Source organism: Mesoplodon bidens (assembly GCF_964165515.1).
Source record: "Mesoplodon bidens genome assembly, chromosome: 5".
In the NCBI taxonomy this organism is placed as follows: domain Eukaryota; kingdom Metazoa; phylum Chordata; class Mammalia; order Artiodactyla; family Ziphiidae; genus Mesoplodon; species Mesoplodon bidens.
In genome coordinates this window covers 69,290,900-69,306,935 of record NC_138161.1, presented here as the reverse complement: position 1 = coordinate 69,306,935, position 16,036 = coordinate 69,290,900, and the positions used below count along the sequence as shown (strand labels likewise).

At 52.0% G+C, this 16,036-nt stretch overlaps 1 protein-coding gene across 1 annotated transcript in view; it reads left to right on the top strand.

The window, feature by feature from the left end:
• The window catches only part of SEMA5B (semaphorin 5B), a 121,504-nt gene that overhangs the window by 17,120 nt on the left and 88,348 nt on the right, over positions 1-16,036 (top strand). The window lies entirely within an intron of this gene.

Genomic DNA, 16,036 nt, shown 5'->3' with positions numbered 1-16,036 from the left:
TCAGTGGGGGTGCTGTCCCTTCCCATTCCTCCAACATACTGGGGTGTTTTTAAAAAGGCAAGAATAGGGCTTCCCTGGTGGCGCAGTGGTTGAGAGTCCACCTGCCGATGCAGGGGACGTGGGTTCGTGCCCCGGTCCGGGAAGATCCCCCATGCCACGGAGTGGCTGGGCCCGTGAGCCATGGCCGCTGGGCCTGCACGTCCGGAGCCTGTGTTCCACAGCAGGAGAGGCTACAACAGTAAGAGGCCCACGTACCGCAAAAAAAAAAAAAAAAAAAAAAAAAAAAAGGCAAGAATAGAACTCAGAAGGAGTTTCAGAAAGAGAGGGACAGGGTGCTCCAGGGCTCCATGTCAGCAAAACTTCTTGGTCCTCTCCAGCCTTGAGGTCAAGGTTACAGGGAAAGGAGCCCAAGCCATTCCCTTCTCGCTCTGGGTTGTCCTGGCACTGGCCGGGGTGGCCACTGGGGGAGGCTATTACTGCCCGAATACCTGCTGTGCCGCGCTTTTGTGGGAAGGCACAAATTGGAGCGGGTAGCACTCCCCTGGGGCCCTGACCCCTATTTTCCTTCGTTGTGCCCATTTTGAAAGGGGATGTATGGTTTAACGGTTCTCCTCCCTGGCAGCACATTAGAAACACCTGGGGATACTTTTAAAACTCCTGAAGCCCAGACCCCACCATCAAAGAGCAGTTCCATCTGTCCAGGTGGGGCCTGGGAATACATGTATTTTAGGACACCCAAGGTGACTCTCGGGGACAGCAGGGAGAGAGCCCAGGGGCACCTCTCTGCCTTGACCTTCAGCACTTGGTGCTGCCTGTGTCTCTTCAGTCCCATGATGCCTCCCTGCTGTGAGCTCCACTCCCAGGGTGGGGAGAGAGCCCAGTTAGTCTTTGTGTCCTTTGCCCAGCCCAGTGCCTGACACCCAGGCCTCAGTCCACGTGTGTTCAGTTGTTAATAAGGGAACTGAAGTCGGAAAACATCCTGGTTTCCCCCTCCTGTGATTTCTCTTTCAAAGCATGGATGCTGCATGTTCTCAAAAAAGGGTCCTTGATTTTCTATTCCCAGTGTGGGGCTAGGAGCAGGGTCCTGACCCCCTGCAGGAGTTCAAGGTCACTGGTGAGTCTCAGTGGCTGGAAATGGAGCAGGGGACGTGGGCAGAGTCTTTGTGGGTCTGCATTCTCTCTCTTTTTATTTTGCGGTACGCGGGCCTCTCACTGTTGCGGCCTCTCCCGTTGCGGAGCACAGGCTCCAGACGCGCAGGCTCAGTGGCCATGGCTCATGGGCCCAGCCGCTCCGCGGCATGTGGGATCCTCCCGGACCGGGGCATGAACCCGTGTCCCCTGCATCGGCAGGCAGACTCTCAACCACCGTGCCACCAGGGAAGCCCCTCTCTCTTTTTTTTTTTTTTTTTTTTTTTGGTGGTACGTGGGCCTCTCTCTTGCGGCCTCTCCCGTTGCAGAGCACAGGCTCCGGACACACAGGCTCAGCGGCCATAGCTCACAGGCCCAGCCACTCCGTGGCACGTGGGATCTTCCCGGACCGGGGCATGAACCTGCGTCCCCTGCATCGGCAGGTGGACTCTCAACCACTGCGCCACCAGGGAAGCCCCTGCATTCTCTCTTATTTTCTCTCTCTCTCTCTCACATATGATTTTAAGTGTGAATGGAGGTGGTAAATCTCTAGATACAGGGGTGGGGTGGGGTGTGATGTATAAGGGTTGAGGGAACAAATGTTGGGCTCTGTGTTCATACCTCATCTGTTCACAGGACCCTGGTCCTGCAGAAGAAGCTTGGATAATTGGAACCTGCAGAGATAACATGGACCCTTCCCTTAGCCCACAGTCCCGCTCTTACAGACATCCCCGCTGTGTGTTCTTTACCTTGGGGAAGTGAGGAAATGGGAAAGAAAGTCAGAGAAGTCTGTAAGCCTGCTCCCCACACTGGGAGCCCCTCCCAGAGAGTGGAGAACGGAGTGTGGGCGCGTTGATAGGCGTCCAGGTGAAAACTCCATTTCATCTAGGGCTGAAATGCTGCACCTTGATTTCCTGCCAGCCACTCTGTCCATAGAGTGATTGCCCGGCCACCGGCCCACATCTCCTGCAGCCTCCTTGAAAACTGGGTGGCAGTGATGCAGTGGGCAGCTGTGGGAAGCTCAGGTGTCCTCTGCCCTGAGGCTTGAGCCACATCAAAGTCACTCCTGCGGTTGGGGGCAGAGAGCTTCCCCACAGGCTGTCCCCACCCGAAATCCTGGGCGGTGGCAGGCCGCCCGCTCCAGCTGGAGGTCTCAGCCCGTACCACGACTCCTGAACCCAGGGCCCAGGGAGACCCCCGCCCAGTGGGTCTACATCCCACCTGCCGCTGCGATGGCCACACCTCTCTTCCCCAGTCTCTAAACAGGCCCAGTTTGGCCCTTCTCCAAAATACTGCAACCAGGTTGGCTACTCTCTGCTTTTTCTCTCATTTGCTGGGTTTTCGAATGTGTGGTCTCTGCCTGGGGCCTCTGTGTAACCTCCCTGCCCAGTTCCCACCGTAGTCTCTTACACTCTGGTTGCCCCCATCACTTTTCCCGAGTGGCTTTCTCTGCGGGCTTCTGGCGACTCAGTCCAGTGGCCATTTCTCACACTCTGCCCTTCCCTGGCTTCCATCCTGCCGCCTCCCCCTCCTCCTCGTGCTCTGCTCTCCCTCAACCCTGTCCCCTCCCATTCTGATCCCATTCCGCCATCAGGGCCAGGACGAGCCCGCCTGATGCACGCGGCCCCTTCTCCTGGGCCCTGAGCGGTGCAAGACCTCAAACAATCCTTTAACAATCCTTGAGGAAGACCTCAAACAATCTTTTAACGGGTACCAGTCCATGGCCTGTCAGGATCTGGGCCGCACAGCAGGAGGCGAGTGGCGGGCCATCGAGCGAAGCTTCACCTGCGGCTCCCCATCGCTCGCATTACCGCCTGAAGCATCCCCCACCTCTGCCCCACGCCCCATCCGTAGAAAAATTGTCTTCCACGATACCGGTCCTCTGGTGCCAAAAAGGTTGGGGACCGCTGCTTTAACAGATACCTACTGTGTGCCTACAGGGGCTGAATGCTCTTCCAGTGCTTGGGGACGAACTGGCAAGACCTGCCCCCATGGAGTTTATTTTCTAAGCAGGGGAGACAGAGGAAAAACAGTGAACAGAGTAGATCTTATAATGTGTGAGAAGCTAATAAACATGTGGTAGGTTGTTGTTTTACTATTAGCAGGACAGCAATTTGAATATATCCCCAAACAGAGAGAACAGTACCCGAATTCCCACGTATCCCTTACTTCACTTCAACAGTCATCAATATTTTGCCCGTCTTGTTTCATCTGTTCTCCCCCCAACTTTTGTTTATCCTGGCATATTTTTAAATAAATCCCAGACATCATGCAATTTTATCTATAGATACTTCAGCGTGCATCTCAGCTGATTAAGATGTATTTACATTGTATATAAACACAGTGCTATTGTCAAGCCTAAGCAAATGAACAGTAATTCTTCTGGGACTGTTTAACTCTATTGTGTGGGGCAGTCTTGCCTCACCAGGTGCAAGGATCATGATGATAAGAAAAAGCACCCAAAGCTTGGGAACAAGGCAAAATGATGACCACATGTCCTGGTGACCTCCTACTGCAGCCTAACAGGTCCCCCCAGAGGTTATTTAACTCTCTAGGGGGGATGTACTTTTGCTTGACTTTCAGTTTATTATTGATTAGGGGCCAGATTTTATGATGTTAGATGTTAACATATAGATTGATAACACAGATCTTTAACCAGTTGAAGAGATGCAAATGATTTCTGTCCAGTAGAGCAGATGACTGCAAAAGTTATGGTTTCTTGCCCCGTAGGACATTAGCCAGTTTTGTTTCTACTTCACAAACTCATTTCTGCATGCCTTTCTTACTGATTATATAAACCCCTGTTCTTCAAAATCTTTTTGGAGCTAGGTTTACCATACCTCATTAATGAATTAAGTTATGTAATGGGAGCATTTTGAAAACTACACTTTGACAGTAGCCTGTACATTTTCTTTATCTTTCCTTAGTTTAGTCCACTGCCTGGCACAGACTAGACGTTTGTGAAATTAGATCGACACTTGACTTGGTATCTTGTTATAAGGGGAAGAATCAAGGTTTTAAGTTGAGAAGTGCTTAGCAGATATCACGGAGTTCTGGAGTGAGGGTGAAGGTGCTCAAGGCTGGTGCCCCTGGAGAGTAAGGCGAGGGTCAGAGTCTGTGGATGTGGGACCATCCAGAGAGCACCTGTCTGCCCTCTGCTCCTGGGAGCAAAGCCCCGCTCCAGCCCTAACACTGAGTGGGAAGGAAGGAAGGGGCGAGAGCAAGACCTCTGTGTGTGTGTGTGTGTGTGTGCGTGTGCGTGCGTGCTGGGGATGTATGTGCCCAAGAGGGTATGCTGGCTTGCCAACTTGCCCCCATGCTCAGAGGGCAAGGGTAACATTGTGGGAGTGTTCTTTTATGTCTAAAAATTACCACCCTCTGATTCTTCATGCTCTTCTGGGTGGGGAGTTCTCCTTTATATCTCATCCGAATTATTCTATAACAGTTTAGGCTTGGGATGCAAAGGGAGGAATACCTGAAAATGCAGCTGGGACTGTAGTGGCAGGGCTCTTGTGTGGGGAAAAGCAGCTCCGTTTTCATCTTCTGAGAGGCTGTGTTTCTGTCTGAGAACGGGGGTGGTGGTGGTAGGATTTGTGCATGGAACAGAGCTGATGGGTGGGAGGGTAGGATTGTTCTGTGGGTTCCCAGGATGGCTGCTCAGTGTGGAAGAACAAGTCCTTGCTTCAATTAAAAATACTCAGTTGCCATCCTGGCTCTCTCAGCCTCCTAAGTGCCTGTTCCTCCAGGAAACCAAAGCAACGAGGAGTTAGAGGAAGGCCTTGCCCTCCAAGGCCCTACTCCAATCTTCCAAATCTCCCAGTCTCAGCATTCAGTGTGGCACCAGCCAGGACAAGGGAGCACCTTAGAGGGTTGTTAACAAAAAGGGATTTTCGGTTCAGTTTAAAGGTTGGATGTGTTCAATATTTTATTTAAACTGGTGCAGAAAAGCTTTAATAACATCCTTTTCTATTTGGAGCCAGAGTAATGTTTAAGAGTGACCTGTCTAATCAGGGGTGGAGGGGCATCGTTAGTCCCTGGAGACCGGAGGGTGGCAGGAAAGGGGGGCATTTCTTCTATCCCTGACTTTCTTCATTTTCCCATCCTCCTTTGTTTCCCCCTCCTCATTCAGTTTGTGTAGCACCCCCTGCCATTCCTCAGGAGACATTTGCCAGCACCAGACACTGGGGACACAAAGATGAATGGGACACTTTTCCCAGCTGGAGATGCTCCGAGCCCAGTGGACTGTGAACTGTGGATCCAAGAAGTGGATCCTTCATGAGTGAATGGTGCGTTCTGATCGACGGAGCACATTCACATTTTGTTCTATGTTCAAAGCCCCACAAGAGGGCTTCCCTGGTGGTGCAGTGGTTGAGAGTTCGCCTGCCAATGCAGGGGACGCGGGTTCGTGCCCCGGTCCGGGAAGATCCCACATGCCGTGGAGCAGCTGGGCCCGTGAGCCATAGCCACTGAGCCTTCGTGTCCGGATCCTGTGCTCCACAACGGGAGAGGCCACAACAGTGAGAGGCCCGCGTACCGCAAAAAAAAAAAAAGAGAAAGAAAAAAGCCTTACAAGAACTGGGGAGACTGAGCCGAGACAAGCCTTTTCCATCCCAGAAGAGGGAGCTGAGGCTCAGAGAGGTTGCAGGCCATCTCCAAGGTCACACAGACGGTGCTGGGTGGAGCCAGGACCGGAAGAGCCTTTTGGGAAATGGTCAAGCCCATCACCTCTGGCCACACAGGGGCTGGTAACTGAGGGTCACAGAGTTGAGGAGGTGGAGACAGAGTGTCAAAGAAGCTAAGGCCAGCTTACAGGAGGTGGTGACCTCTGCGGGGCAGGGCAGGCTCCCGGGACCAAGGTCTCCCTGGCTGGAGTGTTTCAAGTCAGGACACTGCTCTCTCCCTTGTCCGGAAGAAGGTGAGAAGCGTCAATTCCAGTGACCAAGGAGTCCTGAGTCTCTATTCTGCCTCCCATCCTCCACCTTCAGCCAGTTGCAGTGAGACAGTCTGGGGTCAGACGTAACATGAAGAACGTCTAGGAGAGAGACAGGATGGAATGGGGAGTCAATCACAAAAAGAACGTGTGAAGTAGAAGCTGGCAGTGGTGTCGTTTAATAGGTGACAGAGAAAGTCCTTCCTGGCTGGGGAGGGTCTGTGTCTGTCAAGCCATTATTGCCCCCTCCGCAACCCCGACCCTGATGCTGTCGTCTGGGGTAGGGGTAGAAGGCTCTGGGCAGGAAGAGGTTGAGTAGCGAGCAGTTGGGTCTGAGAGGCGGATTGGTTATGGTCTTGCTGGGCGGCACGTGACCTGTTCTTTGTTGCTGGGGAGGTGGCAGGCAGGATGGTGCTTGTCCCCGGCAGGGGTGAGCGCCCAGAGCTTCCGCTGTTTCTGGTGTTCCATGCTGGTCTTCCTGAAGGCAGGCAAATGTACAAGAAACGCCCTCTGAAAGGTGCAAGAGGCCTGGCTCTCGCATTCGGAGGGCTTTTCTTGCAGGACATGGCTGGATTCTCAGAGAGGGAGTGAGAGGTTTGGTCTGACTGATCATCAGATTTTCTAGGGGAACATTATGGAAAGAATTTGGGCCACGCCTGTGAGATTCTGATTTGATAGGTCTAGGTGGGGCTGGGAATCTGAATATTTGTTCTAGGAGAGCACCATCCTAACGCAAATACCTGCTACGGCATTTGTGTGGCACTGGCAATCAGCCACTCAGTCCCGAGATGAGGGGCAATCAATTTCCATCAGCGTGTAGGAGCCTGGGGGGGATGGCGGGGAGGCCAGCCGTGACACCTCGCTGCATGCGGTGTGTCATATTTGCAATCTACATGCTCAGTTTCTGCTCTTCAGAGAAGCTGGGGTGGGTCATTCCAAATTTCAGAGTTAGTGTAAGGTTTGTCCCTTTAAGCAGCAGCACTTAAAAATGGTCAGCCACTGGGTTCGCGATTCTCTATAAAATGTATTATGTGCGTCTCTGCCTTTTTAAATAGAGTCACGCAAGCATAAATGTAACCTTTTCTTGATGTCCCAGGGGTATGTTAGGAACCTTAATTAATGTACTGGGCTATAATTCAGTGAGGCTTACGGGACGATTTGCTTATACCAAATGGCCCCCTGAGGTTTTGTGGTTTTGTGCCTGCTTTTTAGTTTTTCCAGCTGTGCTTCTTGCTGACTGATACCCAATTTTGCTAGACAAAAGGTACCTGCCTAAAGCAAATTTCACTTTTAATTTGCATTCATTATATAGGCTTGGAAAACGGAAAATGAAAACTAAAGTCCTTATAACCAAGTAGGGCACCTTGTGGTTAATTCGTGGTTAACCCTCCCTCAGTAGCAGCAATGAAGTTTGGGATTGACCTCAGCCCAAGGAAGTAGCCTGGTATGTTTAAGGCGACGCTCTCTTCCCTTGTCAGTGGTTGAGTCATAAATGGAAACAACCGAATTTTGACTAATGGGATTTGAAGAGAGGTTCTCAGCTGATTTCTGGGAAAGTTCTTCCTCACGAGCAACAGAGCCTCACAAGAAGCCATTCTCCTCCTGGGTATAAATGAGAAGACACACAGCTGATTGCTCGGCAGCTGAATTATAACTTCCAGAACTTTCTTTGGGAAAAAGCCTACTGGGGATGGCAGAGAGAGATGTAGAATTACAGAGGCTAGCAGAGTGGAGAGATGGAAGGAACCGTGAACTGGATGGTTTCTTTGAACCTCTAAACTTCCTCTCATGAATTATTATATTTTTTTGGGTTTAAGCCCCTTTGAATTGAGTTGGGTTCTGGGATACTTGGAAATAAAAGCATACCAGGGGATAAATATCGAATGTAGGAAATCGCAGTGAGTGGGTTCTGGCTGAAGCCTGAAGGTTTTGGTACTCGTACTCTGTTACCCTGTTTCGGTTTCTCAGAAGTTTGGTTGTGATTTTGATGTGGGGCCTTATTTCTTCCTGAGAGTTTCCAGGTGGATAGTGACTGCTTCTCATTTACCTTTGTGTCCCCAGTACTTTTCACAGTGCCTTACTGGACATTCAAAAAATTGTTAAAACGACTAAAGCTCAGCAGTCTGTACGCATCGGCAGGTGCTTTCTCCTTCCTGTTGGCAAGTATACGTGCCTATCAGGTTTGTTGGGCTGTTAAAGACTTACCACACGCTCTCAACACGAGTCATTTTTTAGGGGTGCTTCCCCCCAGTTTATAAAACGTCACCTCATCCTAACCTCAGGAAATAAGTGGGGCCAGGATCATCATCATTGTACAGATAATAAAGCCAAAGTCAGTGAATTTACATGAAGCTGAAGTTTATAATTAATTCTTAACGAATTTAATTTTGAGATGGCATCCAAAGCACTTTCTTTTGAAATAAGTGCTCAGAAAGGAACCTCTCTTATAAGACTTCTAAACGGGTGTTCTGATGGTCACTCAGAGCCATAAGTAACATAACGATCAGAGCCTGGGGGTCAGGTCTCAGGATGGGACTGCCTTTACCTCCCACTGCTGCCCCAAGGTTTATGATTTGCCATCAGGTTAAAGCTCTTCAGGATTCACAGCTTGAGCTTCCAGTGGAGGAGCAGCAGGCATTTGCCTCTGTCTGCCTGGCCTTGCCAGTTTTGCAGCTAAAAATGGAGTGTGAAACTTGGGTGTTCCTTGCCTGGGACCTGCCACACGATGGTTATCCACATACAGGCATTTGGGAGGTCTGCTTCCGAGCGAATGCGTTCCCCTCGTAAATATTAAAAAAACACGCATATCAAAAATGTGAAGGACTCCTTCAGTATACAAAGCACTGGTTTCATAGAATAGTTAAAAAGTTAGCTCCACCAGATGCCCCCATCTGTGAAGCCCGTCTGCCTGAACCCAGTGCAGAGCCCCAGAATGATGCTCTCTAATTGCTCTTCCCTTCTCGCTCCCCATTGCCCCATGGACCTAACCCATTTTTGTGCGTTTCGTTTTCTGCACTTGGATTTCTCCCACCAGAGCCTCGCTAACGACACCTGACACGCTGGGATGCACAGCCCGTTCCCTCTCCTCTGCCTTCTGTTCCTGAGCTGATCTCTCCTTCACTTCCAAACATCAATAGAAATTATTGTGTAGGACACTTACTTTGATGTTGTTTTGAAAATGACATTGTGTGTATATCTCGTTTCCGGAGGGCAAGGAGTATGTTTTACATTGTTCTTGTATGAGGCACAACATCTAGCATTTACCTCACGGGGTAGAATTTCAGACTTTTCAAAGGAGTGTGTTACCCAATAAATACCTGAGGAATGTCATCACCTCTTAGTGTTCTGCTCTATGGATTATCTGTGCTCACTCCTGCCTCTTCAGTACGTTTCCTGGACACTCACTGTGTGGCTGAAAGCAGGAGTGTCAGGCCTGGGCTCCTAAGGGGATGAGTGGGTGGGAACTTAACTTATATTGTGTGAACACTTTCTTCAGTACATTACAAATACATTCTGGATTTTTGGTCCTTGGGAATTTTGCAGGAGAGAGAGGTGGGAAAAGAAGAGTTGGCTGCAGTGGTGTATTGAATATTATGAGAGAGAGGGTTGAAGATTCCCCACACCGCCCTGACGCCACGTCTGATGAGGAGGTGGGGTGGGGGGGTCCCTACGAAATGGGACAGAGGGCTCTCCCAGCCCATTCAGGACGGCTGCAGCTCTTTGTGAGTTCTCTGCTGTCACCATCCAGGGCTTTAAAGAAATGGTGATGGGGAGAGGTCAGATACTTTCTTGTTTCTTGTCCAAAGTCTGTGGCTTGGTTCTCAGACTCATTTCTTTTGTTTCTCCATGATACTCCTACTGCTACCCAGGCCTCTGCAGAAAAACTCACCCTCCAAAATTCTGAGAGTCATGGCCAGTCTTTGCCACCATGCGAGAGAATGCGGAGACGGTGAGGGCAGCTGAAGGCAGTGAGGTGAATCCCACACTCAGACTCACCTGGGCTTTCCCTTTCACACCCTGGGTGTCTGAGTTTATGGCTTCTTCTCACTCCTTTCCTTCTTGCTTCAACATCACCCTTCCTCACCCCTCCGGCAGCAGCCCAGTTGCCTAAGCTTTGAGGGGGTCTTGGATACAAAAATCCACCCTGTTTCTCCCAGGCACTCCCTTCTGTGGTCCAGCCGGCTCCTTTCTCAGCGCAGTCCCTCGCAGAGCAAGCCTGTGAGATTCAGGGCATCTTCCCACGCCATCCTTGACTCCCACCCAGGTGGTGCTCCTGGGTCAGACCCACTGCCACACACACAGGTGACTTGGGAACCCTATTGTCATTTGGTGGCAGAGGCCAGGGATGCAGTGCACAGAGAAAGTGCATCCCTCAAAACATGCCATAAACTCCCTGTCGGGAAATTTTGTGCACCTCAGGCCACACGGCGAGCTTCTGATCTTTTCCGGAGGCAGGAGGCAGCATGGGGGAGTCAGAGGAGGGCCGAGTCCCTGCTCTGCCACTTACTGGCCCTGGGACCAGTTTCCTAGCCTGTTTCCTCACTGTGGCATGGGGTAGTAACAGTGCCCCCACTTCACAGAGTTTAAAGAGGATTGGATTTGTTAACATACACGAGGACTCGGGACAGTGCCCGCTGCACACTGAGGGCTGTGGAGCCATTCGCCATTCCTGCCTGGGCCTCAGGTTGAAACCGTTGTCCTGGAAAATACTTATCTCATGACCACTGGGCCGGCGGCCACCGTGCCTGAGAACCTTGGCCCCAGGGTAGGCACTCACCCTGTTCCCCGGCCTGAGCCTCCCTGGGTGCCTGCGCTTCCTTCACGCTGCTCTCAGCCCAGCTCCTGCCCTTGCTCCGTCAGGTCCTTCCGGAGGGCTGCTCCCCTGCTCCTTCTATCAGCAGTCTACTTCGACCACACTTTCTCCTTTCCTCTCCAAGTTTCCATAGTTGTATATGTTTGTTGTTGTTTCTTTTTTTAGAAGCTCTTTTAGCCTGTGGTACTCAAAATGCAGATTTTTGTGTCCCACTCCAGAGATTCTGGGCCAGGATGTCCAGGTGGGGGCCAAGAACCTGCATTAACCTGATGCTGCTGGTCTCCACAGAGCCAGCCTCTAGCTCTCCTGGTCCAGTTCATATGCCTGCTTCTCCCCAGGAAGGGGAGGGTCATTGCTGTCCTCACCCCCAGGAGGCACAGTGCCCATGTTACAGCTGATTATCATCTGGCTCGGGTACATGTATCATTATTTTTTTAAGTCTACTTGAAATTCCACATTTATATTTTCTTCCAACTGGGGTCATACCTCAATCTAGAATTGCTCCTTTGGGAGAAGGATAGATGATGAAAGGTGAAGGGTGGCATTGCTTTCTTTTCAGAAAGTGCTGTAGTGGGAAGGAGGGTCTCTGGGCTGGAACTCAGTGACATGGATTTCTAGCCTCAGTTTCGTTACTAGCCTGCTGTGTGACCTTGGTTGAGTCAGTTAACCTCTCTGGACCTTACTCTCCTTACTTCTAACACGAGAGGGTTAAACAGGTTGGACTTGCCAAAGTTCTCTTCCAGCCCTAAACATCTCTAATACTATGAACCTATTTAAATGTGCTGACAGCTTTAGAATGGCTAATTAATGAGTTTTCAGTGGGAACACAATTAGGTGATAATGAAGGCCTCGGGAGTAAATCTCTCCACTTCTTTGCAGTGAGTTGAGCGGATGAGAGTTGGAGTGTGTTCTCACCTATTGGAGCCCCTGGGAAGAGGGAGCATACACCCACAGGCTCCTACCTGGGGACCCAAGGAGGCCAGGAGTCAAGAACAAAGCTACACATAGAGGAAGCTGGGCGGCACTGTCCTAAAACAAAATGAGTCACCTTGCGGGGTAGGCTTGGTGCCCTGTGGATGGGGTGGAATGTTGGCAGCTCTGCAGACCTGGGGAATCGTACTCCTGACTTAACATCCATTTCCAGAGCATGTTCACCTGCACGCTCTTGTTTAATCCTCTCATACCTGGTGAAATAGATAAGCCCGGAACTTTTCTCTCCCCCATTCAACAGATGAGAAATGGAGGCTCAGAGGAATGACTCGCTTGAGCTGAGGTCCAGGAGCGATAGATCAGGACTCAGCCCATGCCTTTTGATGCCAAAGCCCGTGTCCTTTCCGCGTTCCCCGGCTAGGCCCCCTGCCTCGCGGGCCCCCTCTGCTGGCTGCTCTGAGTGACCCTGAGGTGAAACGGGACTCTCAGTTCAGAGCACTCCAAGAGGGTTTGCAAAGCCACCCTGGCGCGTGGCTTTGTGGGGCCGGGCCCTGGGAGAGAGAGAGATCAGGCAGCTGTGTGGTCAGGGATGAAGGGCCCCAGGAGGGCTCCTGTGAGGAGCCTTCCTGACAGATCATGGCCCTGCTTCTGACAGCTGGGCACAGCCAAGCTTGTCACTGTGCCCAGCACGGCGGCGCCCAGACAGTGTGTGCTGACCGCTTAGGGTTGCATCTAAGGGGGGGATGCCCTAAAGCGGGAGTGTGAGGATGAGAAAGAGTGATCGTCGAGCCTGGGGGATCTCTGTCCCCAGGTGACAATGAGACCCAGCAAGGAGAGAAACAGGGCCTCCCGGCCTGGGAGTGAAAGCCGGGAGCAGATGAACTTCTCAGAGACTCTGCCTGCTGGTAACTTTGGCTGCAGAGACACACGACCTTGACCTTTCCTTCTAAGAAATAGGGCACAAGCATTATGCAGAGATGCAGCATCTTTGCTGCAGAGGAAGGGAGGGAGCACGCCAGCGAGCATTTGTCTGGGTTCTGCCCTAGAAATGCTCCAAGTAATAAAATCAGGATGACTTAAGAAATCCATTACCTCTCTTGGCCTCCCACAGCTGCCCCTGTGCCCTGATGGAGATGGGGGAGAGGCCTGGGGACCCAGCCAAATAATGTGGCCTCAGTCTCCTCACCTGTAAACCAGGTGATGGGGCGAGGTGGTCTTGAGGTCCCCTCTGCTCCGACCTCAGGTAGGTCTGGAGGAGATCTTTTGGGGGTGCAGAGAAGTGGTTGAGAAGAGATGCCAGAAATAAAGGGGAGAAGAGAGGAGGGTAGAGATAGAGAAGAGAGAAAATTGAGAGAGTGGAAGAGAAGCGAGAAGAGAGCCATGATAAAGTGAGAAACGGAGCTTGGAGGTCTAGTCTCCACCCACCGCCAACAAGTCAGACCCTCTGAGCCTTGGCCTCCACCCCTGAAAAAGGGAGCTGGGGACACCCACCCCCACCCCCCGGGTGTGAAGGGTAAACAAGCGGGTTACAAGCCATAAAGGACCACACACAGTAATGTGCTGAATTCATAAGAAAAGCACGGAGAAGAAGCGGGGAAGGCAGCAGGGAAGTCTGGGGGTGGGGAGCCAGCGAGCGCCTTTTCTGAGCCTTCCCTCTCCTGGGGATGTGGATAGAGAACAGTGGGTGGCAGTGGGAAAGAAATGACTGAAGATGGACCAAGGAAGAAATAAAGCCCTCCCGCCGTGAGGCTGCTTGCGTTCCCTCTGGGAGATGGGAGATAGAATCCGGGGGCTGCCCATGGCCGGCTGTGTCTGCATCTCTAGCTGAGGAGCCTTTGCCTTGGTGAGAACAGCGCATGGGGGCTGGTGCAGGCGGACTGCCCCACCCGCTTCCTTTCAGGAGGCTGGGCGCAGGGAGAAGGCAGTCTCGGACTTCAAGTTCTCACAGAGCTTCCCAATTTCTGTCAGACTTAAAACTCTTGAAGGGCTGAGGAGCTGGAGTTGGGGTGGGGGGCGGCGTGAGCAAAGCCCCTGGCAGAATCCTGGACAGGAGGAAAGGATTCAGAGGGAAAAAGAAAAATCTGGATGGAGAACATTCTGGAAAACCAAACCAAGACAGGACCCTCAACCCACATGGGCCCAGCTCCACATACGGCCCCTCCTTCTGCTGCTCGTGCCTGGATCTCCAGCTTGGCATGAGGCGAGGCCAAGACGGAGGATGCACAGGGCCGGGGTCAGGGCAGTCAGTGCCCCTGGCAGGCTAGATTTATGATTTGGCTGAGCTGGGGAGAGAGGGAGCCTGCAACGATACACGTTATGAAAAGCAGCCCAGTGTTTCCTCGAAGAGCCACAGTGCCAAAGCCAGGGGCATCCATCTGGCCTTGCCGTGTTATACATTTGTCACCCTGGAGCCCGGGCCCCGGCTGGCCTCCCTTCTGCCATCTGTAGCCGCAGCCTCTGCTGCAGGGCCTGCAGGCCCAACAGGTGCGCTAAGTGGGGGGAAGTAGCTTGCTCCTTCCCTTGGGACCCTCTTGTGCTCTGCCCTCCAGCTGGTGCCCATCCAAGCTGGTGTCTATTTAACTTCCCCTGAGGATAAAAAGCCTTGACATTAGAGAGGTGAAAGGCCCTCAGAGACGGCTAGTACTATGGTTTCCTGCTGTGCTCTGGGGGAGCACTGGGTTTCCTCCCAGCTACCATGAGAGCTGCTGAGAGAGGCTGAGCATCCAGGGTCCAGTTCCCTGCCCACCCGTGTACTTCTGCTTCTATCCGATCTAGTTGTAGATGTTCTGGATAGATTTCATTTGAAAAATGGGTTCTGCTGCTGAAAAAAAAAAGTTTGAAGACCACAAATATGCTCTTCCACAAAGAGGAAGACACAGAGGGCCAGCAGCCCAGCCAGTTGTGGGCAGAATGGGGATTAGAACGCAAGCCTCCTTGCTCCCGCAGCCAGGATCTCTCCATGGTACTGGGCTGCCTCTTTTGAGGTTCTGGCCTGAGCATTCATGACCATCACCTCTTCTCTACCCCTCCAGTGCTCCCCCTTCCCCCTTGCTGTCCAGCAGAGCCAGGCCTACCTCTTAAGCTTGGGTGCCACGCCCTCTTAGCTTTTCCTCTGCCAGAGGGGGCTTCAGGATGTAAACTGTGTGCACCCCAGGCAAGCCCATTTCAGGGCAACCTGTGATTAAGCCTCTCCTGCCCCAGGGCTGACTCCAGGCCCAGATCCTTGGGCTGTGCCCTCCACCCTGCCCACCACCCATCATCTCCATGGGCATTGGTGGTTGTGTAGGATTTTCTGGTGGAGTGTGGCCATGACTTTACTTCCCTCTTGGTCTCTGGAGAAACTCGGCTCTCTTCTATTTAGGCCTCACTTTGGCTTCTGATTGTTGGTGCTGATCCAGCCATTCTGCAGTGGTGCCTGAATTCCATTTCAGAAAACCCCAGACTGACATTCTGGGGTTCTGAGCTCTGTCCACCAGCAAGGCTCTGTGCCCTGTTCTCCCCTATGATTCCTGCAGCCCCTGCTGGGGTCCTGTTCTCCAGCCTGGCTCTCCCTGTTTTATGTTCTGCTTTCTCTGCTCATTCCTCATTTGATCCCCTCAGCCATCCTATGAAGTAGACATTAATATTCCCAGTTTTCATTTGAGGACACAATCTCAGAGGTTTAGCAGTTTGCTCAAGATCACACAATTAATAGGTTTTAAAGTCTTGGTTCTGCCTAAACCCTGAGCCTGGGCGTTACCCACAACACTGAGCTGCCCAGGTGGTTACCTTGTGTGGTCAAGCTGATGACTTTTTGGTCTGGGATGGCAGAGCCTGGTGGTGATCTTTCTCCAAAACACTCATCCCTCTACCTGATCCTTCGCCCTGGTTCCTGTCTTCCTCCTTCTCCTCCCATAGCTAGGACTTCCAGGAAGGTGGCTCAGAGGGGAGCAGGTAGGGGAGGCTTCTGGGCTGTCCACGTTCTGGAGAATGTGCCTTGGGACAGCATGGCAGGGAGGACAATGACCAAAATGGGGACAGGAAAGGACCTGGACTGGAAAAAGGAGGGATCGTGCCGCCGACTCTTGTGAAATGCTGCTTCTTCCAAAGTTGTTACCCGAGACTGTTCGACAGAGGAAGCCGACTGCTGACAGCAGCAGCTGTGGAGGCGGCAGGAGCGAGGGGTGGCATTATCACCCTCAGGGTGGGAGGAAGGGATGGTGCCTCCTGCCTGTTCTGGAATCTGAGTCTCTCAC